The sequence below is a fragment of the Thalassophryne amazonica genome, chromosome 19, assembly GCF_902500255.1.
Source record: "Thalassophryne amazonica chromosome 19, fThaAma1.1, whole genome shotgun sequence".
In the NCBI taxonomy this organism is placed as follows: Eukaryota; Metazoa; Chordata; class Actinopteri; order Batrachoidiformes; family Batrachoididae; genus Thalassophryne; species Thalassophryne amazonica.
The window spans coordinates 34,445,583-34,459,686 of NC_047121.1; the positions used below are offsets into that span (position 1 = coordinate 34,445,583).

Here is a 14,104-nt window from a genome sequence, read left to right on the forward strand (position 1 = left end):
CAGTTCTAAAGGCAAAAGGGGGTCCAACCCAGTACTAGCAGTGTTGAACATTTTTCTCTTTGTTTGAGGTGTGGCTACATCCAAAAGTGGGAGTGGCTGTCTTCTTCTGCAAGTCTCCCGTCCTGTACACCAACATGGATTCCCAAAAATTTCCTGTATATTTGTATTGTCAATTGGTGTAGGTAGCATGGCCCAAGCAGAGGGTCACCCCTTTGAGTCTGGTCTGCTTGAGGTTTCTTCCTCAAATCATCAGATGGAGTTTTTTTTTTTGTCTCCTGTGTTCTTGCTGTGGGGGTTGGTAAGGTTAGACCTTACTTGTGTGAAGCACCTTGAGGCAGCTTTGTTGTGATTTGACACTATATAAATGAAATAAGTTGAATCGAAATAAATTGAAAGTGGCTGATGAGTGTAGTCAAATATGAATCTGTGTGTTGCTACTAATCATCCATTAATTATGTTATATTTACTTTCTGTTTAATCAGCTCTGAAAATGCGTGTAATCTGACAAATTCACAGTCCTGATCTGAACTGAAGACTTGTGCCAAGCAGTTTTTCCATTTTTTGAAGATAATCTTCTCTGTGTAGCTTTGTTGTTCACATGTTGCGTTCTGATGTCACTTCAAAGCGGACCGCCGGGATCTGGACCAAAGGGAGTTGACTAGGCACACTTTGACGCCCCTTTTCATGTTTGTCACTCCATTTTTCAAGCAGCCAGATCATAGTCCTGAAGCCCTCGGCACTAATTACAGGTCACCGTGTCAACAAAGAGGGCGCCTCGTGGATCCACCAATCACTGACAATATGAGAGGAGAAGAATCTTTTTGAGATTCTGTTGTGTCAGTATACAAAGATTCTTCTTATCCACAGAACACTTGTCATGTTTAACATATGGTACTGTGCACAGCTGACATCCATGGAGGCCCTTTAGGGGTTTTTGTCCTCTTACTTTTAATTGGCCTTTTTTCAGTTTTTGAAGTTTTTGAAGTTTTTTCTACCTTAGAACCATAAAACATATATCTGTATAGTACATCTTAAAATATTTATGCCAAATAATTGTCTTAAGGAGATTTTAAGTGAGCATAAATATCAATACCATCCATGGGCGCAATTTGGTGGGGGATGGGGGGACATGTCCCCCCCACCTTTTCAACCAGGGGGACAGAATATGGTATGTCCCCCCCAACCTTCTGAATATATGTGTGTACTTGAAACATGCTATGCCAGTCTTATGTGCAAACCATGTCAGTCTTATGTGCAAAACCATGTCAGAATAGTATCTTTGTTTCTGCAAGTTTGTATTTTTAGCAGCATTGACTTATTTACAACACCTGTTTCTTGTTTGTCACATTCAGAATTTTCTGGGACTGCATTTGCCCAGATTTGAAAACAAAAATAGTTGCTTCTAGGGACTAGTGTCTACACATAAGTATCAATGGACCATATGCTAATTTACTAAATTCTGAAAGTTAGAAAAGAAATCAGAAAAGCTATCTGGGACCTCAGAAAGCCCATCTGCAATTATTGCTTGATCTCCAAAATCAGTCTATGCAAGCGAAATTATGTTCAGTATGAGTGTTGTCATTAGTGCCACTTTCAAAAATTAAATTCATGATAAGTAATTTATCCTAAACTTTAATCTGTTGTTTTTTAAACTTATGCAAAAACAAATCTTGAGAAAAAAAATACAGTATGCGATAATTAATAATTATTAAGAGCCGGTTCTTTCATATTTATGAATACATTTTACCACATTGCAGTTGTTTTTTTAATGAGAATTCAACCTATCATTCTTTTTGAGTTCTACACATGTGGTGATACCTTATTTACACCAGGATGTTAATAAAATCAGTGCTGGCTATTCTCAGAATAAAGTACTTATATCCACAGTTTCAAATTGCATAAGTCAAATGGTGTCCACTTTATGGTCTTCTCAAAACATTAAAATTACTGTTCTGGATGCTCAGAATGCATCTGAGCTTATCTAGAAACCGTTGGCTTTTTCTAGTTCTAAATTGCACCTTGATACCTTCCACAAAGGGTGTTGCATTTTTCATTGCTCAGATTATATAACATTTTTAGAACACTCTAAGAAATAAAATGTTAAACTTAATGGATAAAGTTAAGGTAAGTTTTTCCACATAACATTGTCAATTAAGTGCAACACAATATTGGGATTTAAGTAATAACACAGTAAAATCACCAGTGTTAACACTGCCAGTGTACATATGCTCCTACTCTGGCCAGAATGGGATCGTATGTTCACTGTCAGTGTTACTTTAACACTGGTAATTTTACTGTGAATATTTCATTTGTTTTGCACTTAGTTAACAATGTTATGTGGAAAATGTTACCTTAACTTTATCAATTAAATTCAACATTTTATGTATGTATGTATAGTTAGCTACATTATAGTTAGTCATATCACTAATGAGGAATGATCTTAGCGTCATCAAACTAATATTTTTGGAGAGCATTAGTGGAGTATAGAATTTCTCTTCTGACAAGCATTCTAGCATGTTAAATATTAATTAGATTATAAAATGATGTATTTCTTCCAGATTCTGTCTGGATGTGTCTTCTGGAGTTGCAATGGGGTTGCTAGTGGGTCAATCGAGCACCATTGTTTTACGGACGCTGTACCGGACCTCTGTGGTAAAGAAAGAGCTGAGCCAGGAGGCGAGGCTTTCAATTTACTAGGCGATTCACGCTCCTACCCTCACCTATCATGAACTTTAGTTAATGACTGAAAGAATAAGGTTACGGATACAAGTGGTAGAATTGACATTCCTCTGTTAGGTATCTGGGTTTACACTCCAGGATGGGATGAGAAGCTACACAGGAAATTTTGCAGAGAAAAAAAATTACTCTGCCAAGATAACATTTGGTCCCAGTCCAAATAGAGTTAATATACTCTATCACAGTGCTAAATCAAATCTATCACAGTGTAAAATCAACTCTTATTGGAGTTGAAACACTTGATTTAAAAAGACTGTAGAGCTGATTTCACTCTATAATAGAAAGTATTTTACTCTATTTAGATTGGGACCAAATGTTATCCTGACAGAGTATATTTTACTCAGCAAAATTTACTGTGCAGAATATCAGGGAGGGACTCAGAGTAGAGCCACTGCTTCTTCCCATTGAAAGGAACCAACTGTAGTGGTTGGAGCATCTGATGAGGATGCTCCCTAGGGTGGTCTTCCAGTCACGTCCAACTAGGAGAAGGCTCTAGGGCATACCCAGGACGCGCGAGAGGGATTATATTTCCCAGATGGCTTGGGAACACCTTGAGATCACCCAGGAAGAGTTAGAGGACTTAGGATAGGGAAGTGTGCGAGCTGCTTGGTCTACTGCCACTGTGACCCGGACCTGGATAAGTGGCAGAAAATGAATGTATGGATGAATATTAAGGAACTGTGTAGAAGTAAACCGTAGTTCTTCAAGGAAGACTCTGATTACAAGTATTAATTTATAATCAGAAAATCAATAACATTTAAACTGCTTTTTACAGGTGTTATACCAAAGGGGCCCATTAGTTTTGCAACCTATCATCTTGGCTTCTATATTTTTAATTAATGTAGATCAGGGGTGAGCAACTTGTTCCAGAAAGGGCCAAGAGGGTGCAGTTTTCTTTGCAGCCATTGACTCCATCAGATGATTTCACTGACTAATATCACTTTGAGCAGATGGAATCAGTTAATCAGTTAAATCACATGGTGAAGTCAGTGGCTGCAAAGAAACTTGCACCCTCTTGGCCCTTTCTGGAACAAGTTGCCCACCCCTGATTTAGATCAAGTTGTATAGATTTGCTTTGAGTCTGTGTTTAATCAAGATAATTTTAGAAATTTTTATATTGACAAGCCTGATTTACGTGTACTTTTTGCATTTGAAATGGCATAAACAAAAAGTAAATCAGGCTTATCAATATAAAAATTTCTAAAATTATCTTAATTAAATGCAGACTCAAAGCAAATGGCATAAACGCAGGGGTGGTAGCCAAGTGGTTAATGCGCTTGGTTTTAATGCAGAAGGTTCCGGGTTCAAATCCCACCCCTGCCAGATTTCTCCATGTAATGTGGAGTTGCGTCAGGAAGGGCATCTGGTGTAAAACCTGTGCCAATTCAACATGCAGATCCACCTTGGATTTGCTGTGGCGACCCTGAGTGCAAACAAGGGAGCAGCCGAAGGGATTTACTATTTGAAATGGCATAAACAAGTTAAAATGTGTGAAATACCAAGTGGCCCAATACGTTTGGAGGCAACTGTAGTTCCCTTTTGAACATCCATCCATCCATTTTCTTTACCTGCTTACACCAATTAAGGCACCCTGGATAGGACACCAGTCTATTGCAGGGATTAGCTATGAACAGATGTACAAAAGTCGTTCTCTTATAGCTTTCCGAAGCAACACGGGTGTTTGACATTTTTGCTGTGTACAGTAATTAGGGAGTGGAAAAGACAAGTTAAAAGTTGTTCTTAATTAAATTCATAGACTTAGTTCATGAAATTAACTAATACAAAAAAAATCTGCTAGTGCCTTTTTTTATATAGTTTTTTCTTCTTCTTTATGTACTGCTCTTTTGACACTTAGATTTCATGTTAAAGTTAATGTTCGTGTATATGTGTATGTGTATAGGTATGTGTGTACATATGTGTATGTGTGTATGTATGTATATATATATATATATAATATATTCTATTTCTACCTCATTATTTTATTGTACTGTTACAAGTATTATTATCATTGCTTATCCTTGCACACGCTGTTTGATGAACATTTTCCTCTACTTGCACCCATCTTGTGTGTTTTTTAAGAGCTGACGTAACATGTGAATTTCTCCTCTGTGAGATCAATAAAGTTTTATCTTATCTTAAAACAGTGTTAAAGTTAACTCCAGTTAATGCAGCCATCAATAAGACAATAATGGCCGTAATTATTCAAATGTGTGTTGCATTACAGGTCCCAGAAAGGACTTACGTGTCACTTCCGTGACATACATCACAAAAGTGTAAAAACAAACCATTCTCAAACAAAACTTTGCTTTGAGCAGGGGGTTTCTATTTGTACATATAAATAATTGTGGCACTTTCACATATTTAACAAGAGAAAACACTACCGCATTTAATTAAAAAAGGTAGATTAAAACATATTTTGCATCTTTAACAGTCACGCCTGTTAATACTTTTTCGAAAATGAATACGGCTCGAGCGAGTCAGGACTGCAGGAATGGAATGACAGACGACACCAAGTGTGGCGGTTATCAGGGGTGTAAGCTGCAACCATGACGGCGTTTCTCGACAATAAAAGACACAGAACGACGCCGATCGTTTTCTGTTACATTATCAGCTGCGTTCCTAACAAAATGTTCGGCACCTTTTCCTCTCTACAACGCTAAACCACACAAGAATGAAACGTTGCTTTTCCTCCGTTTCCCCCTCTTTTATGGTTTCGTCCACCACGCATGTATTCTCCTCTACTTGTTCCAGCTCGGACAGCCAAGATGTGTCTGTCTGCTCAGCGTCCGAGCAAGAAATCAACCAAAACTTACTAAAGTCTGTCCCAAGTGTGGATTTCTGGCTGTTTTTTATAAGAACATAAAAGAAGGCAGTTGGATTATCACTTTAAAAGGGAATAATTCTTTTTCTGGCTAAAGGTAAGTTGTTGTTTTGTTCTGGCTCTGAGCTTTTAATGCGGTGTTATTCCTTCTCTTTGGGAATAAGACTCCAGCAGTAGCGTCGTTTTCACCACACTGAATCATTTAACGCTTACAGAATGCATGTTTATACAATTCTGTTGGAGTAACAGTTGGTAGTATTTGAAAGAGTTGTGAAATCGAAGCAGTGATGGTGCCAGAATATTTCTTTTACCGGGAATCATGCCATAAAATGTGAGTGAGCTCTAACCAGCACGTGTTTTCTCTTCTATATGAGACATTGCATCTTAATGTTAGATTTATTTTGTGGTCTGGTTAATGTTAATCCATTCGAAACTTGTCATTTTAAATATATATAAAAAACAATGTGTTTTCGTCACTTTTCTCTGACCCGATCTGAAAACTGCCCTCAGTGAGTTTCAAATTGTAGTTGCTATTATTGTGTAACTACTATTTCGCAAATGCATCCCCCATGTGTTGTTGTGTGTGACGCTTTAATGGCATAAATTAATGTCTGTCTAATGTTTGTTTGTCTGCAAATCGTCTGCGTCGTTGTCATCATTTGGGAGAAATTGCAAAGTGATCAGTGCACTTGCTTTCAAAACAGAAAGTTCCTGGTCCATTCTGTTTTTTTTTTTTTATTTATTTTATTTGATCGATTAGACTTGTACAGCTTTATTTCCCTTTGTGTCAGATATTTGACTGGAACTGAGTGAGTGATGACAATAGGATATTTTGTTTCTGTAAAAATGGAAGGGCATCCGGTAAATTTGTGCCATATATCTGTGGGGATCAAGGACGAACTGCAAAGCTGATTCACTCCCCAGGAATGCCAATGATTAGCCCTCCGTTTAATGATACACCATTCTAGAAGACTATGGGTGCAAGAAGCAGTGGGAATCCACAAGTTTTCCCATAAAATTATACAGAATTTCACGTCTGTGTTACTGCTTTTTCTGTATCCGAGCACCTGCACTATATTTTATTGTTTAAAGTGTTTTTATTTTATTATTTATTTTTGTGGAAGACTTAGAGATTTTTGGTTACTTGTTTTTATCTCCCTGTCACTGAAAAATATGCTGTGCAAAAATAATGCTTGTCATGATTTTCAAGTAAGTTATGTCAGGTCAACATTACCTGTTTAATTCCTTAAAAACATTTAGCTCTTCATCCTGGAAATGAGGCGTTCATTCTGAGTTACAGTAGTAAGAGACTCAAATATTTATCCTCTGTAGGATCACTGATGTCGCAGTTTTGCAAATAAAGCCATTAATAGTTGGTCACCAGAGGTCACTTGAATTCAGGCGTGAGTTGCCGTTGTTCTTAGTTACATTGTTCGTCATGCTGTAAACCAAAATACATAGAACAAAGTTGATGGAAAAAGTACTATATTTTCTATATATTGACTAATTTATATTGAAGGATGCTAAGAATTACATACTAAGCAAAATAATGATCTTCTGCTTGTCAACCATTATCTTTAAATCTGATGTCTTTTGAGTCACCCATCTCATGGTTTTACAAAAACATCAAGTTGAGCAACTCATTAATCATTGATTGCTATGTCAGGTTTTCTGTGTGGAGTCATGCATTAGATTGTCGTCATAGGCATTCACTCGTGTCTGAGTAAGTTGTCCAAGCAGAGCTATGAGCCTTTCTGCTGCCTGGGGCCATGGCCGCACCAGATGTGGCTCCTGAGACCCAGGGTACTGTGGAAATGCTGGGGGCAGCCGTCCAATGCGAGGGTTGGCGGTGGGCGAGGAAGAATAACATGATCATTTTGTTACTGACATCTCACCTTGGACTTGCTTTATTGGTTTTCCTCCATGACAGTAGTTCCTTCGATGATGGTGTGCTGCCAGAGGGGGAGGTCTTCTGCAAAGGTCTCCCAAGGCAGGTCTTCTGCAATGGTCTCCCAAGAGCTGGGCTTGATGTAACAGCAAAGAAAGGTGCTCTTAAGCTTGTCCTGGAAGTGTTGCTTGGGGTTTCTGGGTGGCTGCTGCCAGAGGCCAATTTTCCATACCCCATATAGGAAAAATCAACCAAACTCCACTGCGTTGACAACATCCTTTTTTTTTTTCTTTTTTGTAGATCAGCGAACTTCAGTTAAGCAGTGACAATTTTCGCTTTGCAGTGCCTGTGCTGTTGTGCTTTATTTTGTAATTATTTTTAGTGTTTGTTTACTGTAACTTTCACATGGATTATTTCCAAGTCCAAGCACAGAAATTTCAGAAATATGACGGTCCCATAGCTGAAAAAATGTCTCACTGTAAGGGGTGTTTGGAACCGGAAACTGGTGAGTCTCGCAGAGAAAGCTGCACAAATATATTTGATTTTGGAGATGTGTACAATGAGCAGTCTGTGTTATGTGCCGACGCGGGTTGAGGAGCGGACCTGCGTCTGACTGAACCCAGCGCTAAATAACCAGAAAGCGGTTCCAAAAAACAAAACAATTTTATTATCCCCCTCTTGTGCAATACTCGGTGTACAACATAAAGTGCGTTTGTCTGGCGGAGTGAAGGATGGCGCGCTCTCCAGCGCCCAAAGGGATCGAAGCCCGGCGCTTCTGGACTCACATTCACCGCCAAACACCCACCAGGTGGACACGACAAACTGACTCTGTGAAGGATAGAAGAGGTGAGGTAAGTCAACAGCTACAACTAATATCCTTCAAGGGCACACACTATCAGCAACACATTCAGGTCTGAATTTAAGCTTTATGTAAATGAGCAGCTTCTCACAACAGGTGGAGGATCATCAGTCCGCACGCTACGGCCGTGAGAAGCGAGCTGCACAATTCTCATCAACGTTCAAATATACTGCGTAACAAATACCAAATTACTATTAACACTTATTCAGACAATCAATCACCTCTGATGTGTGCTGACAGCATGTGTCCCTCACCCGTCCTCCTTCACAGGCATGATGTGTCAAACCCAGGCGCGGTCCTCAGCATCTCACAAACGAACGTCACAAGGTCGAGTTCCCGGCAATTCTGCTTGAATCACTCATGGCTTAAATGCAGAACGCCATCTCATTATCTGCTTCAGCTGAAAGTCTTTAAGTTTGCACATGAGCATCATCCACAGGTGCTGCAATCATGCTGATGAGGGTGAAGGACTCTTCTGCCAGCACCTTCTCCGCAGACAAAAACCAGTTTGCATACCACCTGGAGAGCAAAGAAAAGAAAAGAACACCAAAATGGCCAGCCAAACCCCCCAACACACAACAGTCTGAGAGAAAGCAATGGCCGTTGATGACAGTGGATGCCGTGGTCACTGTCTCAACAGGAGAGCTGATCTGTGGACATGGGACTTGAAATGGCTATTCATGTTAGCAATGTGTATGCATACATACAGGCTCATTGGACGCACAAATGTAAGAATCAAGCAACACAAGCATGACAATTTGGTTATTGGATGTTTACTGACTGTCATGTGGAACTTGTAGAACTTAGAAATCTTGAGGAAGATAAAGATTTTGTTTACATGCAAAGCTGTGTAGAACCAGAGTAATGCCAGACAGCAGAATGATATTCTACATGGCTGCTGTGTGCGAACACAGATGAAGTAAAATCAGCAGGATGCGGTTGTGTTTCAGGGTATGTATTTATTAGTACTTTATTTGTGATTACTTAATCATATTCAGATGTATTTTTTTCTTTTTCTGAATACACCGCATGTTACAAAGAAACCTGCGCTGGAAACACGTTGGTCGTCAAACCTTGGAAAATTCACACAAAAATCAATAGTGCGCCCCCTATGACGGTATGTAAGTACTCATATGTGGTAGGGAGGATTCCCTGAAGAGGAGCTGGTGCGGGAGTCTTGTCTGAGGAATTCATCTCAGACAAGGGGGAGGTGATGGTCTAGTGGTTAAGGTGTTGGGCTTGAGTCCAGAAGATCATGGGTTCAAATCCCCGCCTGACTGGAAAATCACTAAGGGCTCTTAGGCAAGGCCTTTAATCCCCTATTGCTCCCGGTGTGTAGTGAGCACCTTGTATGGCAGCACCCTGACATTGGGGTGAATGTGAGGCATTATTGTAAAGCGCTTTGAGCGTCTGATACAGATGGCAAAGCGCTATATAAATGCAGTCCATTTACCATTTATATACATGTATGAAATAATTAGGTTTTTATTAATCCACAAAGCTGTGTTACTTTCTTTAATATGCAAATTTTCTCAATAAAATAGGTATTCTCTGCACTATTTTTTGACAAAAGGTAGTATTTAGAATTTTGAATTATGCTGTTTTACTTGTTTTATAATGGAGAAAATAACATCAAAAGTTGGATTTCCATGAAAACACTAGGGTGCTTCAGACTTTTGTACAGTACTATATGGCCTTTGTGTATAACTACCACCACTGCCAAGAAGGCATTGTGATCAGTAGTTTTGTGATATTTTTAGGGCTGCAGCTGTCGATTATTTTAGTAATCGAGTATTCTATCGATTATTCGGCGATGTAACGAGGAATCGGATAAAAAGTACTTTTGCGTTTTTAAACAACATCAATAGTCCAGGGTCTCCCTAAAGCATATCCCGTTGCCATTTTGCTGAAATGGCAACAGGATATGGCTTTCTGTTTTGTTTTGTTTTTTTCCCCAACTAGTAAAATGTAACCATTTTTGAGTTTTGTTTTTTGTTTTTTTTAAGTTTGGTGGACTGGGTCTCTGCCTGATTTTTTTTTTTTATCCCTCTTTTTCTGTGATTCAGCAGATGCATTTCAGCTGGAAGTTGAACATGCAAGCCCCACAGTCAGTTTATTACACTATGTAACACAATTTTGTTCCTGGCTTCTAAGTGTTATGTTTCAACTGCTTATGTCTAAAGTCTATGGAAAAATGACTACATTCAGCAAAAACTTTGATTTAATTTTTTTTTAACATTCTAGAAAGTTCTGAAAGTTTCTTGAAATTTCTAGATAATTCTGGAAACTTCTAGAAAATTCTGGACAGTTCTAGCAGTTAAAGAATATTCTAGAAGGCTGCTCAGTAGTAGTGAAGGCGAATTGAGAATATTCTTGAAAACAAATTTCAAAATATCATTGTCCTGATCACAGAAGCAAAGTTTCTGTGGAATAACAGCTATTTTCTATTTATTTAAGGCATAACAGGTTAGGAAAACACACTGTGTACCCAGGAACAAAACAAAAATAAAAATTTGTTACATAGTGATTATTATTATTATTATTATTTTATTTAAGTTACCATGTTTGTGAAGCATTGTGTGTTGCCCAAAAAGCAAAACTTAAAAAGCGAGACACTCAGTGCGAGTCTGAGCAAAACACGGAAGAAAGAGTGGAGTTTGCTGAGAGGATCTTTCAGAAACTGTTTGTCGGTGTGGCCAGGGATGGAGCTGTGACTCACCCGGTGTGAGGGGAGAGAGAGAGACCGGGCAAAGAGAGACAGCAGCCGGCTGCCGGGTCAATAGTCACTCCCCACATAGAGTAGACCGTGTGTTTTTTAAAAATACAGAAACACATTGCTTTGCTTTAAATGCGCAGTCAGTCTATTTCAGATCAGCGTGGACCATCTTTCTTTTTAAAGGCTTTATTTTACTCTGTGTGTTGCGTTGGAGGGCAGTAGCTTTTGGTGCTAAATGGATTAGCGCTACATGACTTATGCATGCGCTAGTCTTCTTCTGTTTTTTGGGGGGGCATTACAGTGCCACACACAGGCCTGGCAAATATACTACAATGTTAAATGGAGCTTCGGACACACAAACATTTTTTGTAATTGAATTATTCAAGTTACTCGACTAATCGTTTCAGCCCTAGATATTTTGTGAGCCGTCCCAAAATATTGCTCAAGTATTTTGATGAGATTTTGTCTGGCTCTATCTTGGCGATCTATAATGCATGATGTAAAACGTAAAGCGCAGGTGGATTTGAGGTGTGTTTAACTCCTTTTGCTATCTAGAAGTCATGTAATCTGAGTGCAGTAGTGGTTGGATTTATCATCTTCACTCGTTATGGGTATATTTGGGACATAACAATAAACCAATCAGAGTGTTATCTGGTGTCCCCTTTAAGAGTTTGAGTATGCCAAGCACTTAGTGGTCTGCTACTGAGAAAGTGGGATAAATTGAGAGGTTTTTTTGCAAGTTAATGCATCTTTACAAATCTGACAGTGTGCCCGCAGATGTTGGCGTCGTCGCAACCAGATCTCCCTGAGGTGAAGCAGTAAGGTGAAATTTTGCATTTTTTTCCATGAGTGTTTACTTTTATTTCATTTAATGGGTGTTTTCAATTCAGTTTATTTGTGTATACAAGTAGGTTATATGTTCATCATGAATCCGCCTTTGTAAGACACATCTGAGTGTTGACCCTTTAAATATGACAAACACAATGGGCTTGACTTTAGGCTGCAAATGCCACTTGCGCTGTGCTGTGCCCTCCTTTGTGCTGGGTCGATTAGGGTCTATGTCAACTGGGTGCAGTTGGTCTGTTTTGGCAGCAGTTCTGTTCTTTAGTATTGCAAGATGTATTTTCATTGTGTAACTGTATTTTTCAAGAAGCTTATGATGTGACAAATATTCTTCATCTGCTGAAAAACGGACAGTTGGGGCTTGTTTAGAATAGGCCTCTCCCTGAAAGCAGTTCCAACCTGGACTGGCCGTAGAGGCGTTTGTTTTCTTCTTGACAGAGTAATGTACCCTCTGGCTGCTTCTGTCTAGTCAATTTAACACAATAATTGTTGCACAATGTGCAGATATTTTGCAAGAGATACAATTTATTTTACATTTCACAAAGTGGCAGTGTCAAAAATTAATGTTGTAGCTTTTAGTCTTGTTACATTTTAGAATTCTTGGGGTGGAAAACGGTTCAGAAACAGCACAATTTTTTTGCATAGGTCCACATTTTTGACTGAGTGGTCACACACAGTAAATGAATGGAAAAGTGTAGGTGCAGGTGCTGTGTGGACAGGAAGTCCAGTGTTTTGAGTAGGAAACAAAGATGAAATACGAACAAAAGTGATCGGAGTGCGTGCGTGCGTGCATGTGTGTGTGTGTGTGTGTGCGCGCACTTGTGAATGACTCATTCAGTAGTATTTGAATTCTGGGGTAGACAGTAATTGCACAGTAAGGTAATACCACCTATGAAATACACAAATTACTTTGTGTCTGGAGCTATCTTCTTACTGCACTGTGTCAGACATGCGTGCAGCATTAGTGGGTGCGCACTGCAGAAAATGCTTGATTGTTTGTGTTTATGAGTTTATTATTGATTTCCCCGTTATTATAGAGAGATCATCTGTAACTCAACTGAAACCGCTGCCCCGGGGCTGGCTTTGTCTGACGCTAAAGCTTTGCAGTGAATACAATCGCTGGCAGCCTCAAGAAAAAGCATTTTTGTTGTTCTGTACATAGGTAACTAGAGATAACCTGTTTAAAATAATTGTCTCCCTGCAATACATATTCATCTAAAGGGGAACCTTGATATGTGATATGAAGGGATATTCATACCATTTTTGTAGTTTGTAAATGAAGCGCTTTCTTCTACATTTATCACTAAATCTTCCCACTAGAAGACAGTGTAAGAGGAAACAGAATGGTGTCATTTAGGAATAAGGGTGCAACAATACCCTGACAAAGACTGAGATTATTATTATTGCAACAGAGAAGAAGAAACTGTATCTGTGTGTCCTATTAAATGTGCTATCTCCGCGGTGTGGATGTGAAGGTATGCAAAAGGCCCTTTTGGTGTAAATGATACAGGTGCCCTAAGGTTTGTGCTCCTATGACTAACATTATTCAGCTTATTTTGTATCTCAGGTACGTCAGTTTTTAAACAGCTGAGAAAAGCAGCCGGATTTACAAGATTAACCTTGTGTTTTGATCTTGATTCATCACACTGGATTTCATGCAGATACAAGAGTCTACCAGTGACAAAGTTACAGGTTTTTCTCCAACTGCAGTGACGTTGTATGACTTTCCAAATCTTGTCTGAAGTTTAAAAAAACGAAACAACAAAAAAAAGGTTGAGTTCTTCCTGTATTTGTCTCCTTTTCTCCCTCTTCCTTGGATTGTTTTTTCCTTTGGTTGTTTGCTCTCCTTGGTGAAGCTTGAGTGTTTTGGAGGAAGTGCACCAAAGAGTTTCAACTTAAGAGCATCCCCTGAGGATATTATCAGTTTGTCTCACGGCTGCAGTGTTTCCTGTAGGATAGTTAGTTGACTTTGGTAGAATCAGTCACAAGAAAATTTAGGTTTCATGCAGCAAATGTACATTTAACATGTGTCTACTGAACACTTTAAACCTGTTCCACAAATTTAGTTCTGATTATTGGGTTCTGCTCAAACCATGTTCTTGACATATTACATTGGATGTAGAATAGCTGATTAAATCTTTGCTTTGTCTTCTCCTGCTCTCGTTCTTTTAAACAACTTTTTTCAGTACAGAGCTGAAACTGACAGTTTGGTTGTTCACGTTAATTTTAGACAGAATGAGT

At 39.0% G+C, this 14,104-nt stretch overlaps 1 protein-coding gene across 1 annotated transcript in view; it reads left to right on the top strand.

Annotated features, from left to right (window-relative positions):
- The first annotated feature begins 5,482 nt into the window (after positions 1–5,482).
- Positions 5,483–14,104, top strand: part of frmd6 (FERM domain containing 6) — a 79,115-nt gene continuing 70,493 nt past the window's right edge. The window contains exon 1 of the mRNA XM_034159329.1: positions 5,483–5,654. The gene's annotated coding sequence lies outside the window, so the exon portion shown is untranslated. The remainder of the gene's footprint in view (positions 5,655–14,104) is intronic.